This window comes from Macaca nemestrina, chromosome 3 (assembly GCF_043159975.1).
Source record: "Macaca nemestrina isolate mMacNem1 chromosome 3, mMacNem.hap1, whole genome shotgun sequence".
NCBI lineage: Eukaryota > Metazoa > Chordata > Mammalia > Primates > Cercopithecidae > Macaca > Macaca nemestrina.
The window spans coordinates 42,701,670-42,706,887 of record NC_092127.1 but is presented as its reverse complement, the minus strand read 5'-3'; the positions used below and the strand labels follow the sequence as shown (position 1 = coordinate 42,706,887).

Genomic DNA, 5,218 nt, shown 5'->3' with positions numbered 1-5,218 from the left:
TATTCTCATTCACCATTGAAAAAGGGATGTCTAAACAGGCTAGCTAGATTTCCAAAAATGTCAGAAGACAATACTGGCAAAACCCAGCATAAAATCCATTCTTCTTCATTTTCAAACCATGAGCATTTACCACAATGCCAATATACATCTTAACGCTGGCACTAAACTTTTGTTTTACGTTAACCTTGGTCAGAAGTCATGGTTCCTAAAATCTTTTTGATTGACCAAGAAAATTACTCTGGAATCATGAGGCTTATGTTTTTCTAATATACCAACCAACCAACCAACCAACCAACCAACCAACCAAAAATAACATGTGTTTCAGAGCTATCCTTTGAATGAACTTAGCCGTATCTCAGAATATTAATAATGAAGCGTAAATGTTTGATACGCAAAGAACATGATTATAGGAAGGAGAAAAAAACTGAGGAACACGTTAGTGACAAATAACTTTTCTTTTTCATTTTACAATAATGGGAAATAGCATCTAGATTCCTGCTGAACAGAGTGAGTCTGGAAAAGGGAGCATTAAGAGGTTGTATAAGTTTTCTAATGAAATCAGACGTCATTGCTTAAGGCCATGTTCTCTTCTTTTAGATCTGTACAAGGAGCCACCTATACATTGCCAGGTGAAATGTCTTTCAAGAACAAGGCTTCAGGCTGGTCCAGCTCTTTCACTTTCAGCTCTGAGTTCTATGACCAACAGGGGCTGTGTGATGCGTTGCAACTTTAGGGCTTCCCCTGTGGTTATGGGTTATGTAAAGTCCTGCTAATCCCTAGAGCTCAGCTTCTCTCCAACTGCTCCATTGCTCTTTCCTAGTGAGTCTGAGTTCCTCAGGGAGCCTCTGACTTTGCATATCTGCTGAAAATGATCATTTCTTGAAAGAGTCCATTTCACTTGGAGAGAGATCTGAATCTCTTGTATTCCTTCTTAGTCCTCTGAGTTACTAAATCTTGTCCCAGAAACATGCAGCGACAGGAAATGTCTTCTCATATTTTTTTTTGCTGTTGCTGAGCTTCAAGCCCTGTTGTTTAATTTTGACACACACGTATATAAATATATAAAATATATACAACACATACATATAAAATAGACATATGATGTTCTTCAGGACTGTGCTCAATCTTTACAATTATTATATAATTTAATCTTATTTTATGCTTTCAGAAAACTCATTAACTAGGTTTTTAATCCCCATTTTACAGATGAGTAATCTGAGGCCCAAAATAAATGAAGTAATTTATTTAACATCAGAGAGCTTGGATGTAGCACACTGATCCAAGATTTCAGATTCCAGAGATTCTGTTCTTACTCTAAATGATACTACTTCCATTGGCTAGATCTGTAGACAGCATGTCTTGACCTTTATTTTTCTTCATGATATTTATCACTGACATTATATAACTCTGTCACTTAGGGTCATGTGACCTTAAGCAAGGCACTTCACTTGTTTGTGCCTCATCTGTAAAATGGGAATTATAATGATACCTACCTTAAAAGAGGGTTGTATCAAGGGAGTTGATGCATGTAAAACAATGAGAAGAATCTTTAGCCAATTGTAAGCATGATATAAGTGTCAATCATTATTAGTAGTAGTAGTCGTAGTACATTTATTTGTTTGGGGTTTATTATCTGTCTCCTACACAAGAAAGTAACCTTCTTAACAACAAAGACTTTGTTTTGTTTACTACTATATTCTCATTGCAAGAAGAGGGCTTAGCACATAGTAAGAGCTTAAGAATTATTTATTCAATGAATGAATGAATGCATAAATGACTTCAAGTCCTCATCATCCTTTTTCCATGACTTTTGGGATTTGGCTGCTAAAGTTCATGAGTGGGTGAACATAGTGTTTGATGTCACAGCTGCACACACTTGGTCCAGCACTCCCATATGCCTAGATACAAAGTGGGCGTCACTTGTATTCTTTGTTGTGCCTCATGCTGATGGCCTTTGCCCCTGGTATCTTCTTCCCACAGGCCTCATGGATGGCTAAGCCATTCTCCATTTCCTTCAAGTTGTTCATTTCTCTTCATCTCATGAAAGTGAACCGGTCCTCAATTTCATTGCCATAAGGTCTCTTAGTAGGTGATGCCTAATTACTCTTTCCAATTAACATGCTATTCAAATTTGTCTAATGTTTCTTCCAGTTCTAAAATTTGATGACCACTGATCTGATGTGACTGTGTGATTGTTTCACCATTTGATGTGTGTGTGATGATATTAGTATATACAATACATGCTGTTTACCTCTGTCTAGTAACAAATGTCTACGTTTGTTACTAGAGTAAGCTTTAGGGGTAGAACTTGGTCTCAAAGCTCACGTCTTGGAAAAAAAGATCTGGTGCTGATAGAACCTTGATAAATCCCTTGTAATAGCACATGTTTTTGTTTCCCAGAAGTAGGGCAAGAGCTCTCTGGCTCATCCAATCAGCTTCTTCTCCTGACTTTAGTAGAGACACAGGCTTCATTACTGAGTTGGGGATTGAACTTCCCTCTGTCCTATGAAAAGTAGAAGATTTTCCTAAGAGAAACCTTCAGTGAGAGCAGAACAGAAAAAAAAGCAAAGAACTAACTGAAGGAGAGGGCAAGAAATCAGTGTAGTGTGTGGCAGCAGAAGGGAAGTGACAGGTCAAAGAAAATAGGAGAGAAAAAGAGAGAGCTACCCAAGTAAACAGGAAAAGGGGAGGAAATACAAGGCAAAAGCAGAGAGCAGGGGAATTGGCATGACAGGAAAGTGGTGAGACACAGAGGATTCCACTGGACAACAGAAAGCCCAACAGAGAAGAGTGGGCAAGGATAAAGAGACAGAAAACAAATGGATTAAGACATAGAGTAGCCATTGTCAGTTACCCGGGTAAGGAAAGATTGGTGGTCTAAATAAAATGCAGATTGCTCATTTACAATTCTGACAGTTTAAATTATTTATGGTATACCTTGGTGCCTCACTTAATCATATTAAATTACAGTTGTAATCTTATTAATTACTTGCAACCAGCTATCTCAATGTACCCTGTATAGAGGACAGCTTATCAAGGGGTAGAAGTACTATAGCTTCACTTTTAATCCAGTATCATCCAGTACAAGAATTAGCCTTACATTGTTAGGATCTTCCTGATGGTGACTGGCTGAACTAAGCATTATTCTTGACAATACAAGTACTGCTGTGCCCATTTACAGAAATGGAAGCAATTCTTTCCCAGAAAGTAAGATATGATTTAAATGCTTTGGCCTAATTAGCTGTGAAAAAGGACAAGGCCCAGGTAGGGCTTCAGGAAAAGGCAATTAACTTATGTGCATATGTCTCTCTCCATTCACATCACCCAGCCTAGTTCAAGTCATCAACATCTCTTCACTTGCATTGTTACAGTAGTCTCTTAGCCCCTTTTCCCACCTCCACCTTTGATCTCTCTCGTTTTCATGACGTCCAAAGTGAACTTTTAAAAATAACACCACACTATCTCTATTTAGACTTTTCAACAGTTTCCCATTGCACAAGGGATACATTACCACAAGGAATTACACCATCTTGCCCTTGCAAATGTCATCTTTATGTTCAACTGTGCTGATCTTCATTTTTCTCCTCACATGTGCAAATGCTTTCCCATCCCAGGGACTTCATGTTTGTTCTGCCCCAACACTAAAACACTCTTCCCTATTCTTCATCTGGCTAACCAGTATTCATGCTTTCTGTCTCAGCATAAACAGTTTTCCTCAGATAAGATTTCCTGACTCCCAGCCTAGGCCATGCCACTATGTGATTTGTGCTCTCCATAAATTTTACTTCTTCTATATACATCAATTCACATAATTATACTTTAATACTTACTTGTGTAATTGTTTGTGTGCTATGACCCCCAGTTAGCTGTAAGTCCTATAAAGACAGAGGCCACATCCATCTTGCACATCCCTCTGTTCCAAGCACCTGTCATGGGTCCTATCAGCTGACAAGCACTCAATATATTGTATGAATAAGTAAAATTCTAATTTCCAACATCCTAGACTTGTTTACTGTCCCAAGGAGGCTGCTTAGGTAGAACACACGCAACGCTTCCTATGCATGTATTTGCAGAGAGAAGAGAGAGAAGCACTTTTGCTTCTCCCACGTGTTACCATTCTGACCAGGCTTAGTGCCGAAGCACTGATGGGAGGGATGGAGACAGTGAGCCTGTGAGTGTCGTGTGCAGAACAGCATTTGCCTTTGTCCCCCATGAAAGTAATGTGATGCTCAGTGTCCACAGTCTTTTAATGTGGCTGCTGTAGGGTGAGAATTTGTGGTCCTTTTCTGTTAAGATGGAATCTTGCTGAAGGTCAGAATGTGGTTAGGATAAAAGAGTGGCATTACTAGCACTGTGTATAAAAGAAAGAATACAATTAGGATTTTTGTTTCTCTACCAACTTGACTCACTTTCTCCACAGCAAGGCTCATATTATCTTTTCCTAATGGAATTTAGAATGCAATGGCAGTCCTCTTCAGACAAGTCACCTGTCCCTTTTGCTTTATTCTGAAACAATGGAGTCCAAAATCTGTATTTCTTACTTAGTACAGTGACTAGCTTCTAACATTCCAGGATGGCTATCTCAAGGACTTTTGACTAAATGCTGTTTGGAGTGGCCTCTGGCAGGGCCAGATTCAGCATAATGTAGCTTCCTGTTGTCTTCCTATATTCCTGTATGTTATTGTAAATATATTTACATAAGCTGACCTATTACACATGCTCGTTCTCTTCTATGGTGATAGGGACTAGGAAAGACAATGCACTGTTCACTCTAATGTAAGGGATCACATATAAGTCTTATGATTTGATGATTCTCTCCTGGCAGCCAAACCTGCTTGTAGCTTTTAGGATTCATGGCCACTGGTGGCATTAAACACTTAGGGCCTGTCATCACAAAAGGACACCTTGTACACAATTATCTTTCCAAAGGCTAGATCAGCCCATGTCAATGTCATGTTTAATATTTAAACACACTTTACTGTCATTTGTATCTGTTTACTCAGTCACCATCTGCAAAACCACTATGAATAAAAATGGAACTTGTGGGGCAAGAAAAATATATTGAGAATCATTGAGTTGGACAGACCTAGTGAGAAGGTTGTGTCTATTCAAACACCTGTCTTCCACCCTCTCACCATCTGTGCAATCACTTCACCCTTCAGCCTCACGAGTCCCCCTTACAATTACCCTGTCAAGAGGCGAGTGCAGCTCAGGTGGA

The 5,218-nt window shown here is 39.1% G+C and overlaps 1 pseudogene; it reads left to right on the top strand.

Moving 5' to 3' along the window:
- Positions 1–3,443: 3,443 nt before the first annotated feature.
- Positions 3,444–4,264, top strand: LOC105463435 (uncharacterized; annotated as a pseudogene).
- The last annotated feature ends 954 nt before the right edge of the window (positions 4,265–5,218 follow it).